A 19,333-nucleotide genomic window follows, 5' to 3' on the forward strand; every position below is an offset into this window, starting at 1 on the left:
TGTTTGTTTCCCGACGAAGCTCTGCGGCTGGGTTCCGACTTAATTATCATAAAATGGCTTCTTCCTTCGGGCTTTGATCAGATTCGCTGGTGAGTTTTGCCTTACAAAGAAAAAACGAGGCCACACCGGTTAGCACATACGATTGTGTGTGAGGTAGGCTGCAAATGTGTAAAATACTAAAGTGAAATCCTGATGACAAATGAAATGGGAGCCAACCATAGCGGTTCCGTATTTTCATTTGAGCGCATTTTTTACGCTTTTCATGAAATTTAATTTTTATATATTATCTCATTTGTGCTGGCTGGTCGAAACACTGACACCAAGGTAAAATCGCATATTAATGCAAATGTGACGGTGATTGAGTTCATTGCTCCGGAGGGAATCCCGACAATGTTGTAGCGGTATTTTTATTTGAAAGCTGTGTGAATATTGAAGAGCGGTATCAATAATTAGACTGTCGTATGTTGGCTTCATTATTCAAGAAACTTTTATTTCGAACACTAATGCTCAATGTGTTTGCCGAATCATGCTGTTTACTGTTTGGTTAGAAAAATACATGATATTCCGAAGACTACTCTAATTGTATTCTTAATTCAAAGGGTGTAATACTGCTAGATTTTAATGTACTGTATTGCTGAGTACTCTCTCAGCAATTCAGCACAATCTAAAAATATTCTTTATTTAAAAGAGGACAATTAAAAAAAATACAATAACATTCAAGAACATTTAAGCAGATTCAAGAAGATTCAAGGAGATTTAAGCAGATTCAAGAAGATTCAAGAATATTCAAGAATATTCAAGAATATTCAAGAAGATTCAAGAAGATTCAAGAAGATTCAAGAAGATTCAAGAAGATTCAAGAAGATTCAAGAAGATTCAAGAAGATTCAAGAAGATTCAAGAAGATTCAAGAAGATTCAAAAAGATTCAAGAAGATTCAAGAAGATTCAAGAAGATTCAAGAAAATTCAAGAAGATTCAAGAAGATTCAAGAAGATTCAAGAAGATTCAAGAAGATTCAAGAAGAATGAAGAAGATTCAAGAAGATTCAAGATGATTCAAGAAGATTCAGAAGATTCAGAAGATTCAAGAAGATTCAAGAAGATTCAAGAAGATTCAAGAAGATTCAAGAAGATTCAAGAAGATTCAAGAAGATTCAAGAAGATTCAAGAAGATTCAAGAAGATTCAAGAAGATTCAAGAAGATTCAAGAAGATTCAAGAAGATTCAAGAAGATTCAAGAAGATTCAAGAAGATTCAAGAAGATTCAAGAAGATTCAAGAAGATTCAAGAAGATTCAAGAAGATTCAAGAAGATTCAAGAAGATTCAAGAAGATTCAAGAAGATTCAAGAAGATTCAAGATGATTCAAGAAGATTCAAGAAGATTCAAGAAGATTCAAGAAGATTCAAGAAGATTCAAGAAGATTCAAGAAGATTCAAGAAGATTCAAGAAGATTCAAGAAGATTCAAGAAGATTCAAGATGATTCAAGAAGATTCAAGAAGATTCAAGAAGATTCAAGAAGATTCAAGAAGATTCAAGAAGATTCAAGAAGATTCAAGAAGATTCAAGAAGATTCAAGAAGATTCAAGAAGATTCAAGAAGATTCAAGAAGATTCAAGAAGATTCAAGAAGATTCAAGAAGATTCAAGAAGATTCAAGAAGATTCAAGAATAATGAAGAAGTTGCAAGAAGATTCAAGGCTCTGAAGATTCAAGAGGATTCAAGAAGATTCAAGAAGATTCAAGAAAATTCAAGAAGATACAAGAAGATTCAAGAAGATTCAAGAAGATTCAAGAAGATTCAAGAAGATTCAAGAAGATTCAAGAAGATTCAAGAAGATTCAAGAAGATTCAAGAAGATTCAAGAAGATTCAAGAAGATTCAAGAAGATTCAAGAAGATTCAAGAAGATTCAAGAAGATTCAAGAAGATTCAAGAAGATTCAAGAAGATTCAAGAAGAATACAAGAAGATTTTTAGAAGATTCTAGAAGATTCAAGAAGATTCAAGAAGATTCAAGAAGATTCAAGAAGATTCAAGAAGATTCAAGAAGATTCAAGAAGATTCAAGAAGATTCAAGAAGATTCAAGAAGATTCAAGAAGATTCAAGAAGATTCAAGAAGATTCAAGAAGATTCAAGAAGATTCAAGAAGATTCAAGAAGATACAAGAAGATTCAAGAAGATTCAAGAAGATTCAAGAAGATTCAAGAAGATTCAAGAAGATTCAAGAAGATTTAAGAAGTTACAAGAAGAATACAAGAAGATTTTTAGAAGATTCAAGAAGATTCAAGAAGATGCAAGAAGATTCAAGAAGATTCAAGAAGATTCAAGAAGATTCAAGAAGATTCAAGAAGATTCAAGAAGATTCAAGAAGATTCAAGAAGATTCAAGAAGATTCAAGAAGATTCAAGAAGATTCAAGAAGATTCAAGAAGATTCAAGAAGATTCAAGAAGATTCAAGAAGTTTCAAGAAGATTCAAGAAGATTCAAGAAGATTCAAGAAGATTCAAGAAGATTCAAGAAGATTCAAGAAGATTCAAGAAGATTCAAGAAGATTCAAGTAGATTCAAGAAGATTTAAGAAGATTCAAGAAGATTCAAGATGATTCAAGAAGATTCAAGAAGATTCAAGAAGATTCAAGAAGATTCAAGAAGATTCAAGAAGATTCAAGAAGATTCAAGAAGATTCAAGGAGATTCAAGAAGATTCAAGAAGATTCAAGAAGATTCAAGAAGATTCAAGAAGATTCAAGAAGATTCAAGAAGATTCAAGAAGATTCAAGAAGATTCAAGAAGATTCAAGAAGATTCAAGAAGATTCAAGAAGATTCAAGAAGGTTCAAGAAGATTCAAGAAGATTCAAGAAGATTCAAGAAGGTTCAAGAAGATTCAAGAAGATTCAAGAAGATTCAAGAAGATTCAAGAAGATTCAAGAAGATTCAAGAAGATTCAAGATGATTCAAGAAGATTCAAGAAGATTCAAGAAGATTCAAGAAGATTCAAGAAGATTCAAGAAGATTCAAGAAGATTCAAGAAGATTCAAGAAGATTCAAGAAGATTCAAGAAGATTCAAGAAGATTCAAGAAGATTCAAGAAGATTCAAGAAGATTCAAGAAGATTCAAGAAGATTCAAGAAGATTCAAGAAGATTCAAGAAGATTCAAGAAGATTCAAGAAGATTCAAGAAGATTCAAGAAGATTCAAGAAGATTCAAGAAGATTCAAGAAGATTCAAGAAGATTCAAGAAGATTCAAGAAGATTCAAGAAGATTCAAGAAGATTCAAGAAGATTCAAGAAGATTCAAGATGATTCAAGAAGATTCAAGAAGATTCAAGAAGATTCAAGAAGATTCAAGAAGATTCAAGAAGATTCAAGAAGATTCAAGAAGATTCAAGAAGATTCAAGAAGATTCAAGAAGAAGAATTGAAGCAAGTTTTATTTGAACGTAATATCGGATCAGCTATCTCAGAGAAATTAAGGTGAGTTCAGATTTGGAGTTTTTGATCACTATTCCCTGTGCCTTCGTAACCGGAAATAGGGAACTAGTTGACAAGGTCGGTTTGTTCGGTTTTCAACTAACAAGGTCTTTAAATTCGACTAGTTTTCTGCACTATTAAGAAATTTTTATTTATTTTGTTTTATCACTTTGAAAAAAGTTTGATATTTCCATAATACCAGAACCGTAAGTTATATCCAGATACAATTCGACATCCACTTATGAAGTCAAGTTTATTTCAATCTAAGTTTGTTAAAATCAATTCTGCAATCTCCGAGAAAGTTGAGTGACATTACTTATCACATACACACACATACGTACACATATATACGTTTCGCGATTTCTGGGCGAAGCAGAATTTCAATTCATGCAATTCCGACACGATTGTCGTCGTCGTTTTTGGTCCACCTTGAGCATTCAACATCTGCAGTGTCAATATCTTCAACATCTTCAGTGTCAAGACGAGCACGTTTAACTCAACATACTACATCAAATGGTTGTTTTGATGGAGCAGCGTCCTCGTACCATTTATCAAGCCATTGCTGAGCTTGTACTGCGTGATAGTAGTGATAAATCAACAGACACAATTGGTTATAATCCATTGTTTTGAGAATATCCAGATTAGAGTCACTAAAATCACTTGAAACTTGCAAACGTATTTGACGTAAATGTGATTAGTGTTGCTTTGAAAACGGAAAAATTAGAGCTAAAAAACTTTCAAGCATTTTAGTTTTCTTGTGATGGCTGAACCGAAGTTAGGCTCGTTTGGAAACTATTATTGGTCCATTAAATAGATTTGAAACTCTAATGGCTGTCACTCCCGGTTCCGGTGATATAATGGCATAAGTGTAAACGGTAAAACTCATTACCGCTAATTTTTTTTATATGGATTAATCGATATCAAAAATTTTAGGCTTGTTCGAGACTAAAATAGGGCTGTGGGTCGATTTCAAAGATCATATGGCTGAATACTACCGAATATGTGACATAAACGCTAACATGAAACGCTTTTGTGAACTACCCGAATCAATCTGAATAAATTAGTGTCAAAAATGAGCCCAAATTAGTTTCAGAAATCATTCTAATAAAAAGGTAAAAAATATACTAATGAGACTGTGTCGATGAAAGAGAATTATCACCCTACTAGGTGGGTTAAAAATAGGTTTTTGTGCATATAATTCTAACGGGGGACATATAAATATAATAGAGAAAACCTCACTTGATACGCTTATGAGAATCATGGAGTACAATCATGAAGCTACGACTGAAAATTGCTTCGATAATACATATCGTGACACTATTTCGGATAAAGAATCTATTGCCGACTTAAGCTGTTCGTTCGAAATCGCTCAAATTCTCAAATTATAAATTTTGTTAAAATAACCAGCTCAATCGCTTTGTCTCAGCTCAGACTATATTGAACTGTGTAACTCATTTGTACTAAACCAGGGATGACGCTTCAATATCATTTTCAGAATTTTATTCTGAATCCTTTACAGCGTTTTCTTCATGGTGGAACAACAACTTGACCAAATTGGTACTGCATAAACCATGGCTGGTCTGAAAATTTGTTTATAAATTAATAATTGTTCTTTAGACAGAGTTTAGAATTTCTGTTTATAAGAGGATATAAACATTTAATATATTTATTAGACTTTGCCTGGATTCCTTCAATGTGATCCTTGAAGGTGAGTTTTTTGCCATACGTTAAACCTAAGTATTTAGCTTGATCAGACCATATCAATTCCAAGTCATTCAATTTTAAAATGTTATTATTGTTTGGTTTAAGAAAAGAAGCTCTTGGCTTATGAGAAAAAATAATTAATTGCGTTTTTGCTGCATTTGGTTTAATTTTCCATTTTGACAGATAATCACTGAAAATATTTAAACTTCTTTGTAGGCGACTGCAGATCACTCTTAGATGTCTACCTGTGGCTAACAGACTTGTGTCGTCACAGAATAGCGATTTCTGACATCCAACGGGTAGATTTGGAAGATCAGAAGTGAAAATATTATACAAGATTGGAGCTACGCTCGAACCCTGCGAAACACCTGCTCGTACGGGTAGCAATTCAGATTTACAATTCTGATAGCTAACCTGAAGAGTACGATCAGTTAAATAATTTTGAATCATTTTGATCAAATGAATGGAAACTGGAAATCAGACATTTGTGCTATTAAGCCTTTGTGCCAAACACTGTCGAATGCTTTTTCTATGTCTAGAAGAGCAATTCCAGTGGATAACCCAGAAGATTTATTTGCTTGTATCATGTTCATTACTCTTACAAGTTGATGAGATTGTTCATGACGAAATCCAAAATACTTTATTAAAAAAATTGAATTCTCATTTAAATGAGACATTATTCTCAACAAGATATTTTTTTCAAAAAGTTTACTGGTAGAAGAAAGTAAGCTAATTGGTCGATAACTTGATGTTTCTGCTGGGTTTTTATCAGGTTTGAGGATATGAATTACTTTAGCGTTTTTCCATCTTTTGGGAAGTAAGCTAATAAAAAACACTTGTTGAAAATTTCAACCAAAAGTCTCAAGGCAACATCGTGAAGATTTTTAATAAGAATATTAAAGATTCCATCATTACCAGAAGCCTTCATGTTTTTAAGTTTCCTAGTAATTGACTTAATTTCATCAAAATTCGTTTCAATAATGTCATCTTGTAATAACACTTGAGCTGAAATATGATCATATTTCAGTTCGACTTCATTTTCAACAGGACTCACAACGTTCAAATTAAAAAATTCGGTCGATATCTTGGGAGTTTTTGCAAATCGCCTTTAAAGAAATTGTATTGTATTGAATTATTATTGAAAGACAGTAAAATTCGATGTTTGGGCAAAAATGGAAACTCCACCACCCATTCTAGTAAACCTGTTGAATCGATGAACCACATAATGTGGATTGCTTTTTAGTTTGACATTTGGTTTAAGAAAAGTCTCTGTCACAATGGCAATATGAATTTTGTGAACTTTGAAAAAATGATAAAATTCATCTTCACTCGATTTTAAAGATCGAGCATTCCAATTTAAAATATTCAAATAATTATTTAACATCACTGTTAAATTTTAAATTCATTAGAATATTATTTGTTAATTGCCATCCAACTTGAAATACTTGAAAAAGTTGATCTTGTAGGTAGAACATTTTATTTTCCGTTATGTCGCCTAAATCGACTTCGTTTAAAAGAGCGAGTGGCATTGAAGGAATATTGGTAGGTAAATGTCAACCTGTTACGCTAGTGTAACTGCCATTAGAATTTGATGACGTGACCGATCTACTTATTAATAAATTATTTTCGTTAGAAGACGAACTGGAAGGCGTTCCTGGGTTTTGTTTGTTTACATTAGAAGAATTAAGTGGTAGTTGTCTACCTGTTACAAAAGCGTAACTGTCATTAGAAGAAGTGATGATGACGTAGTCGATCTACCTGTCAATAAATTGTTTTCGTTAGGAGACGAATTTGAAGGCGTACCTGTTTTTTGTTTTATAATTGAAGAAATAAGTGCCTTAGAAGAATTAGTCGTGGCATTTGTAACGGTTTTTTAATTTATAGGTATTTTATGTAAGTTTAAGGTCGTTGATTTGACTTGTTGTCTAAGTGAACGATTTTTTCCCTGACAGGACATTTCGAATAATTGGATTTATGATTTTCATCACAATTAGAACATGAAACTTTATCCGTGGTTTCATTCATTGGACAGATGTCTTTCGAATGTGATTGACCACAATTCAAACACCGTATATCCATGTGACAGTTCTTGGTACCATGGCCGAAGCCTTGACTACGACGACATTGCGTTAAGTTTGCAATACGATTATGCCGTTTGTATTGTTCCCAATGAATTTTAATGTGGAAAATGAAACGTACTTTTCCTAAAGTTTTCAAATTATTTACATCACTTCCATTGAAGTGTATTAGGTAAAGTTCATGGGAAATTCCAGTGCATGGTTTAGAAGTACCATTCGCTCTTTTTTCATAAGTATTACTTAGGAAGAGGCAAATCCAAGCAATTCTTTTAGTTCATTTGTAATTTCATCAGTACTTTGATCATTTGATAAGCCTTTCAAGACAGCCTTGAAGGGTTTGTCTGATTGTATATCATATGAATAAAATTTATGAAATTTCTCGGACAAATATCGGATAAGACGTTCATAATCTTCCAATCCATCAACCAAGACTCGACATTCTCCTCTTCGTCCGATTTGAAAAGACTTTTACTTCCGGAAGAAAAGTAGAAAGCTCAGTACAGAATGCTTTGAAGTCGGAAATCATCACCGTCACTGGTGGCATAGATTGTTGTTTCTTCCCAGAACGACAAGCTTCCATTTTGGGAATTTTTAAAGAATTTTCTTCTATGTCGCTACAATCGGATTCAGGAAGAATCTCGTAAATATTGTTAGACGGCATAGGATCAACGGAAGGGAAATCCGTCCGTTGTCTTTTGTTTTTACATTTAGATTCTATAAGATCGTGATTGTTTTTAGAAAAATGTTGAATAACGGATTGAGATTTCTTCCGTATTGAATTATTTTTAGTCTTAGGCTTGTTGCCTTTCCGGTTGGGCGTAGACATTTTTGAAAAATATAAATTAACTAGGCTAAATTAGTCTTCGATTAGATTCCTAGTTTGGATAAATCTTGATAAAGACTGATTTTGTTTTTTTTTTTCATAAATACGTTTATTTCTTAAGGCAGTTTACATAAGTTTTTCTTCGCCGTAGCATCACTTTTACATAATATTCTTATCCTAATTTAATTCTAACATAGTCACAACGTTTTGCATTTATTAAAACATATTCTCTTATTACTTAAATATCATCTTAGGTAACTCGTCATTAATTATGAAATCTACTCGGAAATATTATTTGAACCAAACGATTAACTTCTATAAATTATAAAATAAGCTGTTATTTTCAGACATTTTGTTAATAATTTCATAAACTGTTTCGAGTTTGTTTGTATCATTACATTATTTTTATTCTAATTTAGCTATTGGTTGAACTCATGGACGCAGCTGGGATCAGAACTAAGTCTTGAAAGGGGCCTTTATTAAATTGAAACTCCAGTTTTCTTTATGAAATGATAAATAAGTTTCATGTATGAAAAGTCACGACAAGCAAGAATGTCTCGAACTGGGATATTGGATAGTCTACCTTGGGTACGCAAAGAATTTATTAGTTGAGATCTGACATCACGATACTCCACGCATGTCCAAACGAAATGATCAATATCTCGATAACCTTCGCCACAAGCACAATGATTAGTCTCGGAGAGCCCAATTCGAAGGAGATGTGCATCTAACGTGTAGTGATTGGACATGAGTCTAGACATCACACGAATGAAATCTCTACTCACATCCAGTCCCCTGAACCATGCCTTTGTCGATATTTTCGGAATAATTGAGTGCATCCACCGACCCAGATCATCTTTATCCCAAGAAGCTTGCCAGCTGGCAAGGGTTCTTTGGCGAGACGAGCTATAGAATTCGTTGAAAGCAATTGGTCTCTCATAAATTTCACCCTCAATAGCACCACGTTTGGCTAAAATATCGGCTCTTTCATTGCCAGGAATGGAGCAATGAGCCGGGACCCAGACTATAGTGATTAGATAATTATTGTTCAAAAGACTGATTTTGTGGTAGTCCTAATAAAGACTGATTAGTTTGAAGAATAGTTCTTTGAATGGCTAGCCTTAAAAAAGGCTGATTATTTTCTTAGTCTTGAAAAAGACTGATTATATTAGAATATCACTCTTTGTATAGCCTTGAGAAAGGGAGTATTGAAATAGACTGAAGCTTCGAGTCAATGAAACAAAAATCGAATTACGATTTTTGATTTTTTGGAAGTTATAATAGCAATAATGTTTCATATGAATAAAAAAAAACTTTTTTTTGTATCACTGTGCGCACAAATATTTTATGTTTTCGAGACGCAATAACAATTTTACTCTCCACGTAATCGAAAACACTTAATAATAACTGATTTAGCACAATAAAACTTTTCAAAGTACTGACCAGACCTGCGATACGATGTGCAGAAATCATCTATACCCAAAAAAATCAGACATTTAAATTATATATAAATACGATTGACGTCATCCAGCTAACCGACGTCCGCCTGTCATATGAAAGCGCGTTAATGAAGGTAAACCATGGATCGAAATAATTGTTGGTTTATAAGATTGTTAAGCTGTCCGGTTGAGTCCCGGTCTCTCCTATAATGGTTGTTTCCCTAATGTTTGCCTCATTAAATTTCAGCGATTGCACCCTTCTGTGTATATTCTATATGACGCGAATTGTTGCTTGATGATACCACACCCATTCTTATGAAATTGTTGATAAGAGACGATATAGAATTACTGCAGTGTTTTCACCTTGTACGTGACGTTGAGCAATTGCATCAAGTTTGTCATGTCGTTTTTGTTTTGTGTGTGTAACTCGACTCCTTTCTCTGTAATATTTGACATTATTCTCTAGTCCTAACCAGGGGTTTTATTGTTGCACAGCATTCCGATCTATTCGAGTATCTCAGCTTTTCTGACATCTAGTGCTACACTTGGACATTTGTTTTGACAAATGTAATTTTCGACATCTGAACTATTTTTATATCGTGCCAGTTGCGGCAAAAAAACTGTGAATGTCTAAAAGAAAACTATATCCGATCAATTTGTAAATAGTTTCTTGGCCGAAAAAGTCCGAAAAAAATATATTGCTTTCATTTGTGATCCCGTTTGGGTTGCTCTACTCAGCACCGACATCGTTTCGAACCATCGGAGCGGATTATGATGGTGTTTGATTCACCGAATTCGATTATGGCAATCAATTTATCAGTCTTAACAGAATCCGATTTAGCTTCTTTTTCGACTAGCATAAGAGCATCGAGAAGGATCCTTTCTTCACTTCGTGATCTGGCAAAAGCATTTGGCCTTGTTCTCCGGCATGATTGATGTTCCAGCTCATTTGTTCTAGTTGTCGTTTACCCTTGTTGTGCCGGATTTTGACTGCAACTGCTCTCTCGACTGTGGACCCTAGCTCGGATTCGGATTCGGGCATTCAGGTTGTTGTGATCCGATTTCTTACATAATAGTTTATATTTATTGCTGTTTGGAATCCCGAGTAGAGTATGAGATTAAAAAGAAAACTCAATTTGATGTTGTGCTGTTCGTATACATCGATTACTTAATTTGCTATCGTTTTGGTCGTTTTAACGGTTAAAAGATCAAAATTGAAAGCAAAAAAAATGCTGTATGACATCAAACTGGAAACTAGTTTTGCTCTCAGTGAAAGCATATGAAAACTTAATATGATGTAGATTTTCTCGAAATGACACGTCGTGAGCATAATCTAAAAATAAAACAGCCTAAAAAGATCCCGGGTTAGTATACATTTAGGCGATATTACTCGCAAGCAAGAAAAAAGATTTTATGCAATCTCCATATTAGTCGCAAGCAAGAAAAAAGTTTTCATGCAATCTAATCTTCACACTACCGCGGAGAGAATCCGGTTTCGAACTTAGGTGATTTGGAATGAGATCTTTTTGCGATTGCTATGGATTGTAAGTGCTAGCTATAAGGAGATGGAAAATGTTCAATTATATGACAAGCAGTGTTGATTCACAATGTTGTATGCAGGTAGTTTCTGTCAAGGCACACTCGTTGCGTCGCTTCCATCCCTCATCCATCGTGAATAGCAGTGTGGCTATTTGAGGACAGTATGAAAATGTTCTCTTTGTCCTTCTCATATCCAAAACTGTAGCATTCAAACATTATAACATCAAATTGAGTTATCTACTTGATCTCACACAACTCGCACATGTAATCACTTTGAAATACGAATTTAGAGGCTCTGAAGACCGAACGTTTTACAGTGAAGTCTCCTACAACACAGGGAACGTGAATGAGGAATCCGGGAATAAGGTACATATCCCAGATCATTTGTTTTTTCGACTAATTGGGACAATGAACAATTATCTCGCTTCTGACCACAGATAGAACCAGAATCTCTTCAATAAATTTTTAGTTTTTGTGTAGACTTATAATTTACGATCATTTGATGCAGAATTAGTCATGTGACTTAAAATTTATGAAGATTTAGTTAGACGGTTTCTTTAGAAAAGTGTATTAAAGTTCCAAGATCTATTAGATGATTGATAAAATACTTCTCATAGTATCTAGCGTTAGTGAGAATATGAAGTTCTAAGCATTTATAACTAGGAATGAGAATTGTTTTGAAGAGGTTCTTCGACACAGTTTGTGGACTACTTAGGAACATACAAATTGAACATATATTTTCTTGGTGGCTCCTCTAAGCCACTAAAGTATTATTAAGAATTAGCTCTAGGTTCTGAAATCTGAGACATTCAATGTTCGATGTTCGAACTTCGTAAACAATGAATTGTTGGATATAAAGTTATGGATATTTTCAGAACGGGTTTGGCGAGTAGATTATTTTCGCCATCCAGGTCCCCGATTTCTGGATGCACTGAAAATAATGATCTAAAAACTTTGGAGTGAGTTTCGCGACGTCGTATGATTACAAATATCGAAAAAAAATTTTTTTAACTGAACGCAAAAATTGTTACTGGATCGGATACTTAACGTATCTAGAAGGAAATCGATGACGTCAAATATACATCTCATATCAAATTCTGAAATAAGTTCCTTCTATGGCAGACGATCAGCGAGATGGGAATGCCAAAACCACTATTCAGATTGACCTGCTTCAGACAAACGTGGTACCGATGATCACCAACTTAACTAATGCCTCACAGACGTGTGGTTTGACACCAATATTCTCGTGGTTAAAAAGAAAGAGCATTATTTGCGTAAAAGGTAAAAAATGTTGAACAAAATCGTTTCTTCGCGGTTATGGTTGCGGTCAACTGCAGGATCTCGGCAGGATGTCAAAGCATTTTTGTAAAAGGCAACAAAGGATTGAAGGTATAATTCTTCCATTGAAACTTAACTTTGTATTTTTGTGCTGCCATTTGAAATTTGCTCTATTTCAATGAATTCACTAAGTTGTTGATTTTAATATTTTAATTTTTTGAGTTTCACAAAGCTATTGCCTTTAAACAGCAAAATGATAACACAATGTGATATTAATTGAAAATTTGATGAGTCGATATCATATTAGGATTTCAATCTGATGTTGCTATCATAATCAAATATCAATTTGTTCTAATTTTGATGTTAGACTTTACTCGGGATGCGTTTCAGTGCCTTTGACGAGCACAACTTTTTTTCAACTCAACGAAGACGCGACATTCCATATTCTCTGAGCATACATTTAAGGCCAGTCTGTATTATCATCGCTTGAAGCGCACCATCCATAAATCATTTTCCTGCTCATTGAAATGCATTAGAGCTTTACGTGAATCTCTTTACTTTAGTTTCCTCCGAGAGAGAGAGAGATGATACGATACCGATGCTGTGCAGAAATTTTGTTCTAGAGTGGATAGAGGAAATGAGCGTTTAGCTCCAGCTGATGCTGCTGGGGCGCATCACACATGGTTGGGTTGAAAAAAAAAAACGAGCACCAGCACGAGCGAACCAGGTTAGGCGAAAAATAAGCAACGAAAGAACTCCGGCAAAAGTGTACAATCTTAATGAAATCTTTTGCCGCGTGCAGGTGTTTTGCGGTGGGCATACCTAGTTCATTATGGTGCTTTTTGTGTTTATCGGTACACTTCATTGCTTCTAGCACTAATTACGTGTGATGGAAACGAGGGTACCTGCTATGAGTATCCGCATTCTGTTCAGTTTTACCTCACTGATATAGATTGCGTGAGATCAGTTTCTACAGATATCTTTGACCTTTCAAGTATTACACAAAAGTATTTTCTACAGTATGTATTGTAAACATCTCAGTTACTTCAGATGTCAATAGTTTGAGTATAACAGGTGTTAGAATGTAGAACGAGGGTTTCTCGATAAGTTCTGAGATATGGCAAAACTTATTTCAGTACGTCTAATATGACATCAGCATCATGTATCGAAACGCGAAGAAAATGAAAAAAAAACTATTTTGATCTACTTAGTGGTGTAATAATGCCATGCTCCCATTACTCATACCATAATAAATATTACTGTGGAATTCGGATAAAAAACTGTTCTTTGAATAGAAACAGGAAAGTTTGTTCGGGCGTAATCTAGTCTACAAATCCTGTTTACCCTGTAGTTCCGCAACCGTAAATAAAAAGTGATTTTTTTATCTTTTTGGCAACACTGTTTTTTACAGTGAATCGTCGTTTGATTTATAATTCAGGGGTGGAAATAAGCAAATTTTTTTTATTCACAGTAAATAAAAATAGTCAGTATTATCTTTTCATAACACATATTTATTGTAGATATTATAATGAATTTTGAAACAAATTATTTTTGAAAAAATCAATTTTAGTTTTACTTAGAATTTAAAAATGACTTCATCGTTATCAGTATCACTGTCTGATTCGGAATAAACATTTCAACAAAGTTAGGCTCGTTTTAATGCTAATCTGTGTTCATTAAACAGATTTGAAGTTCAAATGGCTGTTACTCCGGTGATATAATGGTATAAATGACGTAAACGTCAAAGCTCATTATCACTCAATTTTATCTGATATGGATTATCCGATATCAATAATTTTGGGCTCGTTGGGTGAGTTTATTTCGTCGGTCGCATCGAAATTCCATACGTCGTTTATTCAGCAATACCGTCGTGGTGGAGTATTATCATCAATGAAAACAGCTAATACATGCTGCGATGAATAATAATTATAGTGATAAGAAAAAACGTGTCCAATCTTTGTGCGTGCTACACAGTTGATTAATATTACGCTATTTAGCTTGAATATCATACACAGAAGTAACAGGAGTGCAGGATTTTACTACACCAGTTCAAACGCACCATTACAACTTTGAATCTAAGTTCGTAAAAATCGATCGATACCAGCTCCATTTTGAAAAAACCACTAAAATTTTAAATTTTTACTATAGCACAAAAGGGAATCTAAACATATATGCCCGAATACATTTCTGCGTTAGTTTACCCATGGCTGCCAGCGAGGAAAAGTGAGTGGACGACAAAGCTGAAAGCTACATTCATTCGCTCGCTGGATAGTTGTTTTTGTATGTGTGCGGTATGTTGGTACCGTATTCACTGGTATTGAATATACGTTAGCTATTTATTTCGATTCTCCGGTTACTAGCAGGCCAATTTAGTACTATAGGCGATTTATTTTTCGAACCTTATTTGAAGCGCTTGTATCTCTGTGATTTGTTGATGGATTTGCCTCATTTTACTTGATTCGAAGAAATTTTGAAATGTTCTTATTTGTCAATGGGCAGTGTGCATATTGAAATCTCCATTTACATACTAACAACACGGTGGCGTGCAAATAGATTCAGTATAATGTTGTGTCCTGATGATAATAGGTACTTCTTTTTCATTAAATGTTCCTAAACACAATGAACTATTTCTCAGCATAATTTCTCAGGCCCTATTATTGAAAAAAACAATAATCGTGTAACCTAATTGCATAGTCTTATAAAATAATATTTTGGTCTAATCTTGCTTCCAAGAATCTAAGTGTAGCAAAAACAATGCAATGCAAATCGTTATGCAGTATGGATTTGAACAAGCTGTTGTCCCACCTGGAAACGCTTCAAAAAATTCGGAACTTAGTACAAATAAGTTGCACAGACTCCTATATATATATATATATATATATATATATATATATATATATATATATATATATATATATATATATATATATATATATATATATATATATATATATATATATATATATATATATATATATATATATATATATATATATATATATATATATATATATATATATATATATATATATATATATATATATATATATATAGAATTACCATTGCAAAAAATATAGTATTAGAGATAAACTCAAGATAAGTTGATCTGCGATTTTACATGTGTCATTTGAATCCTTACTAAACTCGGGTCACCGCCAGTTTCAGTTAAATTATCATTTACATCAAAACAACCAGTGTCTTATCATTACATGCGTTGTAACTATGACAATGTAATGAACAATGTAATGTATTAATAAAATCAAGTTACAATGTGAACAAAATTAAGGAATTTGGTTGCGTATGCATTGGTTCTCTAATTTGCAAAAGTGAAATCAATTAAAGTAACAAAATATGTTCAGCGGACTATGTCACATTTTTCTTCCTTGTATTGCTTCCATTCTATTTTCAGATGCTTTCCGAAGATTATTGACGCTTTTTAACGAAGAATAAATAAAATTACACTATTACTGAGTTTAATGCTTGACGGTTATTCACATTTTTCACATTCACACTTTTCGATCAAAATATTAGAATTATAATATTAATTAAATATTAGAGATTATCTCTAATTGCTGTTTATAAAATGATAAAGTTTGTACGTTCTTTGTCTTGAAAATTATTATAATATAAAATCGTTTCATTTGTCCAGATTTATATCTTAAGGTTGTTCGTATCCAAAATTGATCTTTTAAGTAACATTGAAATCAGCATAATTGACTGTCATTTGAAGGATATTTTCCATAAATTTTCAAATGTAAAGATTTGTTGAATGCTTCAAAATAGAGTAGAATCAATTGTTCTGAAAGAATCTAATTGTCAATTTGATCATTCGCAACAAATCTTAACACTAAAAGTAGAGTAAGTTTGTAATTTGTCTCTCCTGTGAATCTATCATCATCTTTATTATTGTATTTATTATGGGTACCTCAGAATTATTTCATTTTTAATGTAATCGTGATCGGTCGTGTCTTGCATACAACTCTCTAATTTTTAAGTATAAGATTAATGTATCATTTAAATGTACACAATATGTTGATGCAAAAGACGATGAGGTTTTATGCCTGCTAGAGACAGAGATCAAGTCAGTTTCTTCCCTCTGTTCCAAAATGAAATAAAATCGTCTATGAATTGTCAATGCAACAAAGTTTATATTGAACTTTATCTTAATCGGAACATTTCGAACTCTACTACAAACAAAAAATTTAGGAACGGTTTTTTTGGACTAGAGGAAAGATGTGTAATAGTGCGCGGTACATAATCTGTTACTACCTGTTAATGTTTACCACTATTTACTTGCAATAAACATTGAGGTTTGATCCTATAATCTACATTCGACTACATTTCACCTTCCCTGTTAATTTCATATAAATACGACAGACGTAAATATAAAATCTGTCATTAGAAAGTAAGCTTTAAACTATTTTCCAAAAGAATCACGTTTTTCTTGGTTCGACCCTAACGAAGTTATCATCGAGTATTCCGAGTATTACGGAAAATTAGAGTATTAGAATATTACGGATATTCACTGTGCGCATAATTGTGTACCACTGCGCACTATTACCTTAATCTCCACCTCTCCCCTACGTATAACATATATTATCTTCAGTGCATTAAAGTAATAAAATTTATCTCTTTTATCATTCCAGGTACGGCAATTGAAGGTAATTCAAAAAGCACTAATAAGGTGTAGCATTTATTTATTCGTAGTTGGCTTGCAATAGTTTCATTGATAGATACTTTCTATAAGCTGCATGTTACAAAGAAATTCTGGCGCTAAACGGCATTGAATTGAAGTAATGTTTCAGTTTTTTTTAGTATTAGCATTAAGATGATTTTACGATATAGAATATGATAATTGTGGTTCTGAAATGAACCTTTTATATAAGCGCTGTCAAATTTGTGCTTGCATAGTTGGAATCTGTTCAATATTAATTTGCACTATGACAAATACAAAACTTTCTCTATAAATTATTTTATGAGCGATTTTTTTAATTTAATGAAATAAAATATCGTAATCATCTTTTTAGGATCGATTTGTTGGTTCTGAAAAGAACTGATTTACTGCTTCGATGCTTGACAATGTTGATTGCGTGTAACAAGAAAACGAATCGGTAAATATACTCCACTCACAGACTGGAATTGATTATTTCAGTGTCGATTTGCTTATTCCAATGGATCAAATTATCGTTTTCGGCTGATGGAAATGGGAGAGCTACCGGTAATGCTGACTATCAGGCTGTTGAGATGTTCATGATACAAAACCGATGCCATTATCCAGCTGAAGATAAACAGTTAAAAATCGTTTGTTCTGTTATAACTCGAACGACCACAGCACAATCATCAACAAACTCTGCTTATATGAGACGAGCTTTGTCGTTGTATGTTCCATCGGAACGTAGAACATAGATTTATGACTGACTCGAACTAACCGATTGAATCAAACTGGAACCAGAACATGCCAGGTCGGTCGGAGCAAGATTCCCGAGACCTATTATGTCGTATTTATGCGGTTCACCTCGTAATGATGCTCCGACACGCAACACGAAATTGAGCTCCTCCGGCTTACACACGTCAGTATTTGTGTTTAGTTAGGACCACGGGGGTAGCAGTCGCTGATGTCAAACGTTGATGTCTACTCCCGTACCAGCTAGCAGCCAGCAGCCACTCATCGACCATTCAACCGAGCGCACGACCAGCACCAGCTGGAGCCGACATTCCAGTCTCTCACGTGTGCATCTCTATCTGGTTCAGTAGGCGATTATGAGGATGATGGCTCAATGCATGATCTACTCTGGATGACCGAACTTTCTACTGTTGGTGGTAAATTGTAGTACTGGGTGGGAATGGGAGTTAGAACTGGGTGGGAATGGGAGGTAATCGAAGCATGCGTTGGGGCTGGTGTGACAATATTCAGTGCTCGGCAAAAATGTATGATGATGGTCTCGCTTTGAATTTAGTGTTGCGTATCGTCATGCCACGAGTGCGAGTGCTGCTGATGAATGCTGAAATACTCATTTGACTGAACGGTTTTGTATGGTGAATCTGGAATGTAGATCCGAGATTCATTAAAATTTAATCGGTAATATCAGAAAAAGTTTATTTTTCTGTGCATATGCGCCTGTAAATGATTTTTTTGAATTATTGGCTTATAAACATAATATTGCTTATTGCTATATAAACATAAAAATCAATTCAGCATGCTTCGGAGTATTGAATATTGTAAAATCCACATTCCACGCAAAATCAGCCACCCAAAATTTTTTTTTCGGTAAAGAACTCGAAAATATTCGACACGTATTTTTTTATTTCAATATGGTACGTGAAATTTTTGAGATATGATTTTTTGAAATTTCGCGTTTTCAAAAAAGAGCCTTTTTTCAACAGCTTATACTGTAAAATCTAATAAAGATACAAAAATTCGTCCGACATGAAATGTGCGTCTTTTCCTTAGCTCTCAAATAAGCGATTCCATAAAACAGCCTTTAAAGTTATTATAATGAAAAAGTTAAAAATTAATAAAAAAATTCAAACTTGGCCCTATTTTTTTTTTTTGTTGAAAAAAGAAATCTTAGGTAAAGTTTCAGAGTTGAAAGATCAATACTTTTTTTACCTTTTTTGTATATATAAAAAATAGGTATAGAATTCGCTCGAACTTTAGAAAATTTTTCCGAGGCTTGGAGGGCCGAATGACATATACCAATCGATTCAGCTCGACGAACTGAGCAAATGTCCGTGAGTGTGTATGTGTGTGTGTCTGTATGTGTGTTGTCAACTAAGAGGTCGAGATCTCAGAGATGGCTGGACCGATTAGGATCAAACTAGTCGCAAATGAAAGGTCTCCCCGTCACCCAAAACGCTATTGAATGGTTTTGAGATCGGATGTTTACTTTTTGAGTGATACGAAGTTTTATGTCAAAATTTTCAGTTTTTTGACAGTATCTGCCACAATTGACCTTGAAAACAGAATATGTTTTCAGACTTAGATTTGGCACGGTTATAGCT

General features: G+C 33.6%; 1 protein-coding gene across 3 annotated transcripts in view; it reads left to right on the plus strand.

Annotated features, from left to right (window-relative positions):
- LOC131437272 (beta-1-syntrophin) overlaps positions 1-19,333 on the plus strand; it is a 442,836-nt gene that overhangs the window by 56,598 nt on the left and 366,905 nt on the right. Inside the window, exon 2 of one of the 3 annotated variants that reach the window (XM_058606511.1) lies at positions 16,978-16,992. The exons of the other annotated variants lie outside the window; for them this stretch is intronic. The gene's annotated coding sequence lies outside the window, so the exon portion shown is untranslated. The remainder of the gene's footprint in view (positions 1-16,977; positions 16,993-19,333) is intronic. 3 annotated transcript variants of the gene reach the window in all.

The sequence above is a fragment of the Malaya genurostris genome, chromosome 3 (genome assembly GCF_030247185.1).
Source record: "Malaya genurostris strain Urasoe2022 chromosome 3, Malgen_1.1, whole genome shotgun sequence".
NCBI classification, from domain to species: Eukaryota; Metazoa; Arthropoda; class Insecta; order Diptera; family Culicidae; genus Malaya; species Malaya genurostris.